Consider the following 16350-nt stretch of genomic DNA (forward strand, 5'->3'; position numbering starts at 1 on the left):
AGGACCTGGTTATGGGAAACAGGAAATGGTTGAAGGACTGAAGATGCTGTCGGATTAAGTCATTCTCCCTACCAGATAGTTTAAAAAGGTAAGTTTCACATTGAAAATGTGAATTTATTTATTTAAATAAATAAATAAATAGTAACAGTTCATGAGACTATTATAGATGATGATAGTTATTTCATCTTCAAAAGTAAATGTGTTTATGTAGTAAGGTGATACATTATTATAAAATTCTATATTTGCAGCACATGAAGTGAGAACACTTACTTTATAATTTGTGGAGGTAAATGAAGCTGTTTCGGATTTCTAGAGCAAAGAATTATTGAGATTTTCTACATGATGTGGGAAATATATATAAACCTTTTTTCCTTGCTAATATGTGTGGGTAGATGCACTCTGTAAATGCCTCTTGAATTTCTAGTGCCCACCATTGTGATGGCCACTTGTGTTGGTTTAGTCTGCTATAACAGAACACCTACCATAGATTGGGTGGCTTCAACAACAAACATATATTTCTGGAAGCCGAGAGTTTGAGATCAGTGTGCTATCATAGTTGGGTTCTTGGTGAAGGCCCTCTTTCTGGTTTAGAGATAGCTGTTTTCTCCTTGTACCCTCACATTGCAGAGTGAAAGAAAATCTCTTTTGCATCTCTTCTTAGAAAGGCACTAATCCCATTTATGAGGGTACTACCTTCATGCTAATTACTTTCCAAAGGCTGGACCTTCTAACCTTCACACTGGGGGAAAGAATTTCAACATATGAATTTTGGGAGGACACAAGCATTTAGTCCATTAACACTGCAAAACCATTTTGAAGAAACGAAATAATCTATTTTGGCACTGTGTTAATCATCCCTAAGAAAAGCATGTACTACTAGTTGTGGCTTGGTGATTCTCTGCAGGGATAGACTGTTATAAGCTATACTCTTAGAACCACAGACTGTTAGAGTTGGAAGGGGTATTTTAAGTATTTGATCTAACCAAAATCCCAGTGTCCTCCACCTTGCTATAAGCTGGTCATTCCAGTTTTATATATTTTTAGATATCTGCAGTGACAGAACTTTATCTTTGGAGGTAGTTTAGACAGAAACCGTGATTTTTGCCATCAGTGTAACCTCATGAGGCTAGAATGAAGCTAATTCTATGTGAGGAGAATGTTGTATCATACCACTTTGGAGTAAGTATTTCCATGAAAAATATCCATTATTGTATCAATTGTTTATCCTCTGACAGTTTCAAGTTCATTTTGCATTTTGGCCAATTGTATTAGAGGAAGAGTTAGCCCTTCCAATTACCTACTCCTCCACCTGCCTCCCATATTTAAAGATGCACTCAGCAGTAACTTTGTAGTTACTTTGCTTAGTGTTTCCCAAATTAGATTCTGTGAAACATTGTTCTCATAAGCATATTCTGTGAAAAAAAGTTTCAAAGGACAAATGCATTCTGGAAGTTTTGCAAATCTATATGCCTTTTGTGGGGATTCACAGTGAATATTATCATACTAAAAAATCTGAGAAGCCCTTGAGAAAAGAAACCTGTTTAACTTTCTGTAATTTAGTATTTTCCAAACTTATTTGATCTCAGAAATCTTTTTCAAGTAACATCTGCTAGCATTTCTTTGAACCAACTGTTCTTTAGAAATGCATGTTGAGAAATGCCGGCCGTAAATTTACTGAGATGTCAAATCACAGGAGGAGGGTGGAACAAATATTTGGTAGAGTAAGCTTTTACTAATGGGAGATATCATGTAATGAGAAGAAAAGGCAACATAATCACTATAATACAGGTTTTTGCCTTTGCTCTTCCCTGTTTTGACTAAGCCCCACTCTGTGCCCTACTGTTTGGCTCATGTTTGTTTTGACCAATGCATGAGGACTGTAGCCTCACACAGAACTACAAGTCAGTGAACATTTGTAAGAGCTCTATGGAGCCTTAAAACATCATAAATAAGATCACAACTGTTCTTTTTTAAAGAAGGGCAATGGATTAGGAAGAATTAGCCACAGGGAGTATTACAAGCATTCATCTTCTTCCATTATACTAGAGACACATGGTTATATGGCAGGCAATTCCTTGCCAGACAAAAATAAAATGGCCAAAACCCTCTATGAATATTTAATAATTAAAGATATTTATTATCAAGCAGAATCTACCAAAGTGGGTTCCAGAAACAGTTTCTTTCATTTGGATAGCAAGTTATGGGAGAAATGTAAAATCTTAGTAAGCCAAACCAAGAAGGAAAAAAAAAAAAGCCCTGTTATTTAAACCATATTTTCCAGGTAAATGCTAGGAATTGTGGCTTTCAGATGATATTTCTTTGTTATGATTTGGTAATATTTGCAACAAGGGTTTAATACTTTTGACCTGTGTTTTATTACTTACCAGTAATTTTATAGCTAACAACCAAACTGAAGCAAAACCAGAGAATGGACACAATTACAGTAGAATTTATAGAGCATACAGTTCATCTACCTCTGACAAGCCAATATAAAATCTCTCCATTACCATAAAGGGTCACCCTCAAATCAGGGTTCTCTAGATTGTTTGATTAGATAATATTTTAAAAATAAAGAGAAAATATAGTTATAATAATGCGGTAGTTTTGTTGACTAGAAAATAAGGATTCCTTTTTAAAATCTCCTTTTTTGTAGAACATTAACCAATACTCTCCATCATGATAATTATTATATTTCTAAATTGGGGGAATGGAAACTGGTAGAAAATAAAGCCTTTTATTGTTGACAGTCAATAAATGTTAAAAAAAAAAGAAAAGAAAAACAAAAACTGCAACAACCCTAAAAACAGAAGTAGGATCCTTCAGAAGGGAGAACTGAGAAAACAGGATAGACCGAGATGTTAACCAACAATCATAATTGATAAAGTGCAGTGTTTTTTTCATATATATATGCACGCACGTGCACACACACACACGCACCAGTGCTAATAATGTATATGAAAATTTGATAGAAGAAAGAAAGGAATGAGGGCCTCCTTTATTTTGTGGTTTTTAAAATAGGGATTTATAAGAAAGGAGTTCACATAACATATTAAGAAAAGCAGATGAGAATTATCTCTACCTTTGTTTCAGTGCTTTGACAATTACACTAGCAAGTATTGATTAGTAGGTATTATATTGATAGATACTCAATACACCCTGTGGGATGAGTTAGTACTTTTAGATCATAGAATACTTACATAAATTTTTCTAAACATAATACAGTTTCATTCGAGATGCTATCTTCCACCCATAGCTTTTGAGAAGCAGATATGCTCAGTGATTGAAATTGTCTTAGAGAAACTGAGTGTGGGGTTTTTGAATCCCAGTTCTACCACTTGTTAGCTGTATGATGGAAGGTAAGCTTGTTACATCCTTGAACCTCAGTCACTGGTTATTTGTATGTAAAATGTGTACCAGTGCCATCTCCACTGTGTTATGGTCACAATTTATACACGATACCAGGGTGTCTTCTTTTTACTAACTGTAGTAAACATTGTATCTCTTCTTTGCTCGTTTTCTCATTCTCCTTCTCTTCATCCTTCTTCTTTCTAATTTTAATTTCCCTCCTCTGTCTTCCTATTACTACTATTACATTCTGACATGTCATTTAGAATCACCATATGATTTCTGCCCCTTTTTAAATCAAAATTCACTAGATCAGACAAATGCAGCACCACAGCAGTAGCCAAAAATAGTCACCTTAATGGATTAATGAAAAAGAAATATAGGGAAAGGAATAGTGATATCTCAGTTTCTCAGACTTCCTCCTTCCATTGACTCCACCTTTAAAATAGGTGCAATAATGCAGTGAAATGACTCTGAAGGAGTCTGTCAGAGGATCTGGCCTGAGGATTGCATTGGGTGGTGCCTGTGGTCCAAACAGCCTTGTTACCAGCAGAACTTTATACATAGTATCTCTTCTAACATCTCTTCTGCCCCACTATACTTATAGACTGGTGGAAGGAGTTAAGAATCTCCTTTTTGGAGGGGGTGGCAGGAGGAGTTAAGAATTCAGTGGCAAAAGTTGAAGAAATTATGAGGATTCTGACATTTAAGAATTTCTTTTTGCTGTGCCTTATAATTTTTAAATGTCAGAGAGAATGGAATGGCTATTAAGTCTGAAGATCTTAGCACGCAGTTAGGTCAGTTTTATTTTACTAAAATTGGCTTGTTTATTTCTAGCAAGTAAGCATTGTATTTCTTTTCTTTATATGTTACTACTTCATCATTGGTTGTAAGGCAAAGGGCCACAATTTCAAAGACAAAGCAATAAAAAACAAAAGTAGATTTGCTTTATTGACTATAGGGATTTTTGTCTATTGGGGCAATAAAACAGGAAAGAAGCTAAAATCTTTTATGTGTTTCACATTCAAATAGTTTTATTATTGAGAGTCTTATCAATAAGGCATAAGTGCACCTATTCAGAGACCCCAGGGTCATCTTTAAAGTAATATTGATATTTAGATTTTCTATACCAATCAATTAGGCTGTAAAATAGTGTTCTTTGAAAAGTGAGCCCAAAGAAAAAAACCTGGTAAACTACATTTTCACTTGATTTACTACCAGTAAAAGATGAGAAATTTCTGAAGCCTGTAATAAACATCAACTTAGGGTGCAACTTGCCAACAGGAGGGGGAAATTCTGAATGTAAGAGCTTCTGCTCTGACTTTTTTCTATTATCTTGTACACATACAAATCATTTTGATATGAGTTGTTCTCCATCCTTAAGACTTGGTTCAAAGGCTATATTCTTGATGAAACCTTCCGTATGGAAGCTACCCCATAGGGGAACACTTTATCCCTACTTTGAATGACCAAAACAGTTCACACCTCTTGTTCACTACTCATACATATTTTCTACCTTATGTTGTTATTTCTATACAATTTGTATATTACTTATTATGTGTTAGTCTAGAGAAGCAAGACATTTGTCTTACTTTTATATTCACCACAGTGCCTTACAAAAATAAACAATCAAATTACTAAGTATATGAATGAATGGCTGCCACTTGAGGTCCATCACTTTGGGGCTAAATGTCAAAGGGAGAGACGCACACACACATGCACATACACACACCACATGAAACAGTCTGAAATGTGTGCCATAAACAGAGGTCGAAAGTTTGGAGTGAGATCTAGAGATCTTTTTAAGTATTGGCCCATATTTTACTCAATAATATGCTGAAGCTCAGGGAAATTAAATACAAACAGTGAGATGAGCAGTATGGCTAAGAACATAAAACACATAATATAATATATTATAATAATACAATATTATGTATAAGTGAATATTATATTATTCACTTACTATATTATTCATTTTTTCAAGTGTTCTTGAACTGTAAGAAAAGTTGAGATTATATTGTTTAAGGCTTTTATTATTTTCAGAACCATTTATATATGAATGTATGTATATACATATCTATGTGTCTATGTGCATATGTATGTATGTATTTCCTCTTTTTAATGAAAGAGGCCCTAAGAGGCAAGTGACTAGTAAAGGCCGTATCAGGAATTCCTGGCAAAGCTAAAACTAGAATCCTGTCTCCTAGCCCTGGTGTTTTACATCCTGGAAATATTACTGCTTCTCAATTGCCTGGACCCACTATTTATTCCTGTATTTGGCTCAACTAAAGCACCCAGCTCACATATGTTATATGGGAAACGGAGCTGAATGAGGATTCCCAATATAGATAAGTATAGGAGACAGATAGGATAACACAGATTTCTAAGACTGTAAAAACAAATTTAAACCCTATGGGCTACCATTTACCTTTATGTTAGTATATCACTTTACTCTTCTTAGAAAAGAATCTCTAGATTTTGTTGTAGCTGTAAGAAAGATGTGAGTTCTCACAAATCTCCTCTCACATGTGATGAAGCAAAAGACACAGAGATGTTTTCAGAATTGTATACTGAATTGGAGATAGTACCAGGATTTGAGCCTAAATGTTTAAAGTCATGGACTTGTGTCCTTTCTTTTTCCATTGATGCCTCCAAATATGTCTGAATAAGTAGCATATGAAATAAAGAATGAATACATTTATTTAGAAATGTTATCAATTGTCCTAACAGACTACCTTTCTATTGAGGAAGTCAAAACCTCTTGAACATGCAGCTTGAAGATTCCAGTAGTTATATTTTATAGGCCATGAAAGTTAGAAAATGTGCTTTAATATTGCATTCTTTATCCAAAGGGAGATTCAAGCATAAACATTATTTTTATTTATTAAAAGATTCAATTTATTTTTTTGGCTTTTGTTTACCAAGTATTGGTAATAGCTAAGTGGCTTTTTACATACAACAAAAACAACAACAAAATCAAACAAATAAATTTTGTAGGTGTTATTTTCTGTATCCTTCCATTTTTACTTTGCCATAAATAATTATCTGAGACCTGATAATATTTTTAAAAAGGAAGTGTAATTGGCCCACAGTTCTGCAGGCTGAATGGGAAGCATGATGCTGGCATCTTTTGGGGAGATCTTAGGTAACTTAGAATCATGGTGAAAGACGAAGGGGAAGCAGGCACATCACACGGCCAGAACAGGAGCAAGGGAGAGAGCAATAGGGGTGGGGGGACTATACACTTTCACAAAACCAGGTTTCACAAGAATTCACTCACTATCATGAGGACAGTACCAAGAGGGATGGTGCTAAACCACTCATGAGAAATCTGCCCCATGATCCAGTCACCTTTCACTAGGACCCACCTCCAACACTGAGATTACATTTCAATATGATATTTGGGTGGGGATACAGATCCAGACAATGTCAGTCTGCCTGGTACCTCCTAAATCTCATGTTTTTCTCAAATTTCAAAATACAATCATGCCTTCCCAATAATCCCCAAAGTCTGAACTCATTCCAGCATTAACTCAAAAGTCCAAGTCTCATCTGAAATAAGGTTAGTCCCTTTTGCCTATGAACTTGCAAAATCAAAAAACAGTTAGATACTTCAAGATACAATCGGGGTATACACTTTGGGTAAATACTATCATTCCAAAAGGGTAAAATTGGCCAAAAAATGGGGGGCTATAGATCCCACTCAAGTTCAAAACCCAGCATGGAAGTCATCAAGTCTTAAACCCCCAAGATAATCTCCTTTGACTCCACGTCGCAAATTCAGGGCATACTGGTTTAAGAAGTGGAATTTCAAGGCTTTGGGCAGCTCTATCCCTGTAGCTTTGTAGGGTTCAGTCCCTGGAGCTGCTCTCATGGGCTAGCATTGAGAGCCTGTGGCTTTTCTAGGGGCAGAGGGCAAGCTGTTGGTGAATCTACCATTCTGAGATATGGAGGAGGATGGCCTACTTCTCATAGCTCCAGTAGGCAGTGTCCCAGTGGGAACTCTGTAGAGGGACTCCAGCCCCACATTTCCCCTCAACACCACTTTAGTAGCAGTCCTCTGACAGGGCTGTGGCCCTGCAGCAAACTGCTGCCTGGATACCCAGCCCTTTCTGTACCTCCTCTGAAGTCTAGGTGGAGGCTCCCAAGGCTCAACTCTTGCACTCAATGCACCTGCAGGCTTAATACCACATGGAAGCCACCAAGGTTTACAGCTTGCACTCTCTAAAGTATTGGCCCTTTGAGCCATGGCTGGAGTGGCCAGGTCCAGGGAGTGGTGACCCAAGGTTGTGTAAGGCAGCAGGGCCTGGCCCTGCCCATGGAATCCTTCTTTCCTCCTAGGCCTCTGGGCCTGTGATGGGAGGGGACCCTGTGAAGGTCTCTGAAATGCCTATGAGGCCCTTTTCCAATTGTTTTGGGTATTAGCACTTAGCTTCCTATAAATTATGCAAATTTCTCTAAAAAGTGGTAGCTCCACAGCCTGCTTGAATTTCTCTCCAGAAAAAGGTTCTGTGTGTTTGTTTGTTTTCTGTGCCACAGGACCAGGCTGCAAACTTTTCAAAGTTAATCTGCTTCATTTCCCTTTTAAATATAAGTTCCAACTTTATATAATTTCTTTGCTACTGCATATGAGCATAGGTTGTTAGAAGCATCTAAGTCATGTCTTGAATGCTTTGATACTTAGAAATTTCTTCTGCCAGATGCCCTAGATCATTACTCTCAATTTCAAACTACCACAGAGTCCTAAAGCAGGGGCACAAGGCAGCCAAATTATTTGTTAAAGCATAACAAAAGTGATCTTTGCTCCATTTCCTATTAAGTTGTTCATTTCATCTAAGGCCTCAGCAGCCTGGACTTCATTGTCCATATTACTACAGCATTTTGGTCACAACCATTTAATCAGTCTCTAAGAAGTTTCAAATTTTCCCTCATCTTCCTGTCTTCTTCTGAGCCCTTCACACTTTTTCAGCCTTCTCCTGGTACCTAATTCCAAAGCTGTTTCCACATTTTCAGGTATCTTTATAGTAATGGGTCACTCCTGGTATCAATTTTCTGTATTAGGCCATTCTTGAATTGCTATAAAGAAATAACTGAGACTGGGTAATTTATAAAGAAAAGAGTTTTAATTGGCTCACAGTTCTGCAGGCTGTGCAGGAAGCATGGCAGCATTTGCTTCTAGGGAGACCTTAGGGAGCTTTTATTTATGGTGGAAGGCAAAGTGGGGCAGGCACATCACATGGTGAAAGCAGGAGCAAGAGAGAAAGGAGGGAGGTGCAACATACTTTTAATGAACAGATTTCTCAATAACTCACTATCTGGAAGACAGCATGTATTAGTCTCTTCTGAAGCTGCTAATAAAGACATACCCTAGACTGGGTAATTTGTAAAGGAAAGAGGTTTAATGGACTCCCAGTTTCACATAGCTGGAAAGGTTTCATAATCATGGTGGAAGGCAAAGGAAGAGCAAAGGGACATCTTACATGGTAGCAGCCAAGAGAGAGTGAGAGGCAAGTGAAAGTGGACACCCTTTCTAAAACCATTAGAGCTTATGAGACTTGTTCACTACCATGAGAATAGTATCGGGGAAAATGCTGCCATTGGTTAATTATCTCCCACCAGGTCCCTCCCACAACACATGGGAATTATGGGAGCTGCAATTAAAGATGAGATTTGGGCAAGAACATGGCCAAACCATATTATAGCACCAAAAGTGTAGTGTTGAATTATTCATGAGAAATATGCCCCCATGATCCAATCACCTCTCACCAGGACCCACCTCTTACATTGGGGATTACATCTCAACATGAGATTTGGGTGTGGGCACACATCCAAACTGTCTCAGTAGGTGAATACCTGGATAAACACTGCTGAGCACTTCAAGTATTCTTCAAAACCTTTTTATGCAGACATAAACATAAATCTAAACATATTATGGGATATTTAAATTTTTAGTGGAATACTATTTTATTACTGGCTTATTAATTTTATGTATGTAATGTCTTTAATCACTCTATTACTGGATATTTAGCTTGTATTTTTTCTTTTATATACTAATTTGTGAAGGCACATCCTTCCCCTTATACCTTTATACACTTTTGCACTTATTTCCTTATGATAAAGTCTTATATATAGAAAAGCTGGTTGTTTCAGATTGGGTTTCCCAATAGCATACTTTGAGGTGAAGGTGAAGATTGTATTTATTTAGGAGTGCTGGTAAAGCCAACACCTGTGGGATATAAGTGAAGGGAGGAAGCAGAATTAGTGACATATTGACTCTCAAAGGAAAGCTAAAATCTCAACTTTTACTCCAGGGAAATTTTAAGCTGGAATGGCCTCTTAGAGTCATCTCAAGTTGGAGTGAGGTGGATTGGCTCTGAATTGATTAGTCATTGACTGCAGGCTGCCCAAGGAAGGGCTGCTCTGCCTTTGAGCAGGTGGTTCTCTTCATCCAGAGTGATTCCTGAAGACAATGGACAGCTGAAGACTATCTGGTAGAAGCACTCCCAGCAGCTGTGGGAATGAATCCCACATTCCTGAATGTGGTTGGGCTGGACAGCATGTCACTGCACTAGGTCAAAGGCAATGCATGTGATATAAGTGATAAAGTGTGCCAGATTACCATCCAAAATTTGCTAAATTGTACTAATTCCTTTAGCAATGTGTGAGAGTTTTTGTTGCCCCATACTTTTAACATTCCTGAGAAGTATCAATCTTTAAATTTGCCAACATGATGGACAAAAACATCATAGCTGTTTTAATTTGCATTCATTTATTAATGAGATTAATATCTTTTCACATACTGAAAGGCCATGCATATTTCTTCTTCAGTGACTTGCCTATTTATGCCTTTTTTGCCATTTTCAATTCTTGTGCTAATCTTTATGCAGTAAGAACATTAACCATTTACTTGTTACATATATTACAAGTACTATTTTCAGGTTTATAATTTGTTTTTTAGTATTCTTTATTTACCCATCATCGTAGTCTTTTATATAATCAAATCTTTTTCTGATATCTACCCTTTATGGTAAGAAGACACTTTTCTTACTCAAGATTATAAAAAAAACTTCATATGTACACTTTCGATACTTCATGCTAAGTTGAATCCATTTTGAATTGATTTTCCTAAATATATATGTGATACTAAAATTTAAGTTGTGTTCAGACACCAAGATATAAATGATCCCTTATTTCTTAAGTATCTAGAAGGCCAGACATATGGAGCCATTGCAGTTTCATATCATGATGGTTGCAGCACTTCAACCTCTAATGACATCAGGAATACATGAGGTTCAGGAGCTACTGACTAAAGGAGAGCATGGTCATTGGATAAAGCTCTTACTGTCCTATGAGTCTCACTATCATTCTGGGGGAGGAATGGTATAGATGGATCTCCTTTCGCTTTAAGGAGACTTCTTAGCAAGTAAAATGAGTGCTCTCTGAAATTTCAGGATGTGGTGGATCAGTGTCTGATGCATGATAGAGAACTTAACTTCAAAAGCATGCTTAGCTCATTAGCTTCTTTGACACTAGAATGAAGGATGGGTTGCTGCTGAACTGTTGATTGGCATTCCCAGAATTTCTCAAAACAGAGGTTCCTTAGTGTTTCTCATGCAGCAGAGGCAGATACTTGCTCCTCCAAAATACCCCTCAATACAAAAGCACACAACATGGGACAATTTGGGCCCTGTGTCAAAGGGCCACCAACAAGGTAAATAGATATTATCAGACATCAGCTCACATTTAAAGGAAAAAAAAAGAAGAGACAAAGTTGGTTTATAATTGCAACCTATGCATTCTGCCTCTTCAAAAGAAGAGTTACAATGGTATGAGACAAGGCTGTAACTATTTCTTCCCCTCAAAAGCAACCAATTCTTTCAGTATTATTTACATAGAGATATACCACCTCACCCATGGATTTGATATGCCACCATATTTATATATTAAATTTAAATACCTATGTACTTTTTCCTGTATTCTATACTATTCCAGGCATATAATCATTATTCTGCATTATGAATCCCATTAATAAAATTAGTTCATAAAATATTTTAATTTCTGGTCATAGAAATTCGTTATTCTCTTCCTCCAAATATTTTTGTCTATTTTTTGCATCTCTTTTTTTCCAAATGAATAACATAAACTTTGATCAATCATTCAAAATCATAGATTTTTTTTTGAAATTACATTAAACTTACAAAATTATTTTTGGAGAGATTTGACTTTTTTACAAAATTTAGAATTCCCAACAAATACCTGGTATGCTCTTCTGTCCTTCAGTAACTTTTTACCACTTTCTTCATGTATATTTGCACAATTTTCTTTATGTTTATTCCTAGATATCTTATATTTTAATTACTCCTAGCTAATTAGATTATCAATTTTCATATTTTCAGACTTTATAGGATATTGTATATATATATATGTAACAGCGATATATATATATATACTGGCATACTAATAAATGCTTAACTGCTGACTTTCTTGAGGAAATTTTTTTTAACTCTGATTTTTAGAGTTTGCTAATTTTTCACTGTATTTCAATGGCTAATTTTAAGATGTTAGCATTGATGCGACTGAGTGTGGCATTAGGAAAAGTATGCCTTATTTATCATTAATAATAAATAACAATTTATCAGTCACTTAAATGTAATAATTATTTATTAATAATAACATTCATAAATAAATTCTTTCTTGTGAGCTATAATAAAACAATTTCAGGATATCACCGTCACATATTTTCTAGTTAAATGACTCAAAATAATTACAAATGACTACTTGCACAGTTCAAAATGAACTTTAGAAATGAGAGTTTAGAACCTAAGAATTAGTCTAAGAATTAAAATTAAAAAGCATTAAGACAAATTGTCCTTAAATATTTTTTTTTGTTTATTTACTAGTCACTACTATTTTGGTGTACATTAGTTAAAAGAACATTTATGCTAATTGTTTTTCATAAATTCCCTCTTAGGAGCCCTGATTCTGTGGTTTTTCCTTTTCCTGTTGGTGCTTATTCTACAGTTGGATTTGTAGATGAGTTAAGTATGACGCATCAGATGCTGGATCCTACCATACTCAGCACACTCAGTCTCCACTCCACTATGCAATCTCCCTGTACCAAGTAAACATTGAGAGAAAGCACTTAAGGCATAGAATTCTCGCACAATTCTCAAAGCTTTTCAATGTATTCTCTGCTGGACATGCTCCCCAAAGTTTCCTCCAGCCTCTGCGGATTGGATTTTACTGGTGTCTGTATCAAATCAGAGAGGAAACATGTAGTCAGATGACAAGGAACGCTACGGAAATTCAGTAATGTTCTGAATCTTTCTCGTTAGTTTGTTTTAACGTTTTTGTTGTGGTAACACAAAACCACTTGTTAAGGTGCTGGGCTCATGTTCTTTCATCCTTATCTCCCACATTAGGAGCCATTATGTTTACATTACATGAAATCTGGGGACAAATACTGCATTCATTTGCTTCGGGTTGAGTTAAATCGAACTCCATCACCTTTCCCTGCTTCCTGTTAGCTCCTCCCAAGTTAAGGTTATAGGGCATCTTCCCAGCCACTATTATGCTTCAGAGTTTTTAGGGCTTTGTTTGGGAAACACTTGCACTTAGTTTTGAGGTAGGTCAATCTTTTGACAGGTGACTTAGCTTGCTAGGGCTGTCATAATAAATTACAACAGGTGGGATAGATTACACAACAAGAATTTATTTCTTCACAGTCTGGAGGCTAGGGGTCCAAGATCAAAGTTTCAGGTTGGTTTCTCGTGAGGTTCTCTCTTTGGCTTGTGGCTGTCTTTTCCTGTGTCTTCCCATGGTCTTTCCTCTATGTGTGTCTATGTCTAATTCACCCTTCTTATAAAGACACCAGAGTCATCCTGGATTAGAGCTCACACTAATGAGCTAATTACCTCTGCTGAGACCTTGTCTCCAAATATAGTCACGTTCTGAGGTGCTGAGTTTTAGGGCTTCAGTATACAAATTTTCACAATTCAACCCATAACATCAGGGTTAAAATTCAGATTATCGTCCATTAATTGACAATTTACATAATCTGCTTCAAGGATGATATCTAATCTGATTCCCTATTTTTAATTATTTCTCATTTATGTATTTCCCTAGACTTTGCAACAGGATTAAGAGTGAAGGAAAAGATAAACACATGGACTCAAAGCGCTATCATCAGAAATCTTCGGATATTTTCTAATGCCTGTGAAAAAAAAAGGGAAGAGAGAGCAGACTCTCATGATCTCTAAAGTGTACTCATCTGCCCTAACCACACAGCAGATGCGCTAGCATGTACATGAATCTTCAGAGACAAATAAAACTGAAATTTCATCACATTTAGTGCTCACTGTTTGAATTGCTCCAAAATATTTAGAACCCATATTTTAATGTTGATTAATATATAATTAAATATTAATACAATCTTTAAAGTTAAAGAATGAAATACAATGAATTATTTGTTAATTTTCTGGGATTATGGCCAGAATGTCACAGCAACACTTAATTTCTTGGAGTAATTACTGCATATACACAGTAATTTACTGTGCTTCTTTCTGTCTACTTGTGTCCAATTTGCAATTTTATTTTTTCATCATATGCAGACATCAGTATTTATAAACTGCACATGCACTGTTAACAAGCATGGTTAAAAATGGCTCTTAAACTTTCACATTGTAAGACCATTTTCTGTGAATGTATTCTATTCTTTCTTCTTTGATGTCTCAGCTCACACAAGTAATACAGCTGCTCCCTTTAATTAAAATGGGAAAATATATTACTGTTAAAGCTTAGTCTTAAGCAGAGCCAGGTGCAAAATCTATAGTTCCCATAATAGGAGATAATAGGAGATGTACCATAAAATGGAATAAAATAATACATTGATAAATACAGTATATAATTATTTGTTCTGTGTTGTTATCTATTTTTATTAGAAACAAGAAAGTACAAAAGAATTAGAAAGTCTCTGTTTAATACAATAAAAATCTATGAATTATATAACTTATGGGATCTACAGTTTACAAAAAAGTCTTTGAACTTAAAATTCTCCCTATAGCTTTTTACCCTTGATCTATTTTTTCTCTTCTCTTTTTAAGACTTAATACAGTCTTTTTAGATAATTTATCCTATTATTTATTTCATAAGAGCCAATTTATTTAAGGGAAATGTGGATTCAATGCCATGTACTTTATTTTGTATCTGCCCATACGTGCTTTGGCTATACATTGGAAAAAGGAAGAACAAAAGCGGTAATACTAGAAGACAAACTTAAAACACCAAGTAAATATTCCCTGGAGGAGAAGAAACAGAAATATCAGCTGCTTATTCTGGGAGTTGTTCAAATCTTTTAATCTGTTTAAGATTATTCTGATGCTGTGATTTTAGGTTAGAGTTTGGTCGCTGCCTGCATGCCTCAGTCTGCCTCCCGCACCTGTGCTGTTTTTCAGTGGTTAGGATTCTGGAGTCAGGATTTCCCTTCATTCTGCTGTTGGCTGTTTTTGTTCAGTTGGGTGTTTCTACTATTATATTTTGACTCTAATGAAATTTTCACATTTCTGCCCATAAAATAGATATTTCCTGAGAAGAAAGAGAAAGAAATGTGGAGATTGGGGGAAACAACCCAAATAGGCTATTATGGTCACATATATCTGATCATACAGATTGATGAAAATATGCTTCTATAGCTTTTTAAACTGTAAGTTTCATTACAATAAAAAGAAACAGCACGGAAACAGTAATGCAGAGGTATATTTAGAAAAATACTCAAAGAATTTTGAAGATGTTTCTACCACAATATAAAAACAAATAAACTGCACCATTATTCTATTTTGTTTACTTATCCATAGTCTAGTGTGTAGGGATAGAAAACTTAATGGCTCCTCCTTAGAAAAGTAGGGTATAGTATATATTTCATTTTCACTCTGTTTAAAATAAAATGTCAAACTGCTGCACAGCTGTAGAGGACTCTTGACTTAATCCCTGCTTTGTAAGGCAGTTTCTGAAACTCTACGGTTTCCAAACTATCTCCTGGAAAATAACATAGAGACTAGGTTGAATCTATCTTCACCCTCCAGTTATGAGAAACAGAATAATCAAAATAGCATTTATTGAATTCCTACTAAACATCAGACACATTTTCCTATTTTTTTATGACCCTCAATTACTTTGTTAAAATAAGTTATTTTAGCTACTTTCAGAGACAAAAAAAATTGGCACAGAATAATGGTGGTGTGAAGATTTGAATATAGGACTGTTTTATTCAATTACCACGATGATTCCAACTCAAGTAGTTGTTTTGGAAATGCTACTCAACAGCCTGTACTGATTCAGTGCCTTGACGTTACCACAGTACATATGGACTCACAAGAATAGGGGTGAAGCATAGCTGAGGTAGGTCACAGTTCCAAACTTTCTACTTAAAAGTTTCAGCCTAGGAGTAGTAACCAAAGAAATGAGTGAAAACATCTCTCTATAAATCTATTACCCATTGTTCAGTGAGTTCTCATCATCCAAAGGAGACCTTCCCAACTACAGTGTCTGGCAATTCCTCAGATGAAACAGATGTGCTGAGATGAACAGAATTAGAATATTTGACTTCTTGAGATGGTGTGGCTGGTCCCTGGCCCAAGCTGCGTGTCTCCCCTCTTCTCGACTACCACACCATGGTTATGAGTATAGAAATCCTTTACATATCCAGAACATTTTTCACCTCTCTTGCCCTGTCCTGTCTACTGCCACTCCTGGCACAACAATATTAAGCTACTGCATTTCTAGGACATATCATGTTCTTTTAAATCTCCATGTCCCTGATCAAGCTGTGATGTTAATACCACACCCATCTTCTTATGAACACAGTTTCCTATGTCAGGTCTCAGATCAAAGGCAATTGTCTCTGTGATTTCTTTTTTTTTTTTTTTAATTTTTTATTGGATTTTAGGTTTTGGGGTTCATGAGCAGAGCATGCAAGACAGTTGCGTAGATACACACATGGCAGTGTGC

This window comes from Callithrix jacchus, chromosome 6, assembly GCF_049354715.1.
Source record: "Callithrix jacchus isolate 240 chromosome 6, calJac240_pri, whole genome shotgun sequence".
Taxonomy (NCBI): domain Eukaryota; kingdom Metazoa; phylum Chordata; class Mammalia; order Primates; family Cebidae; genus Callithrix; species Callithrix jacchus.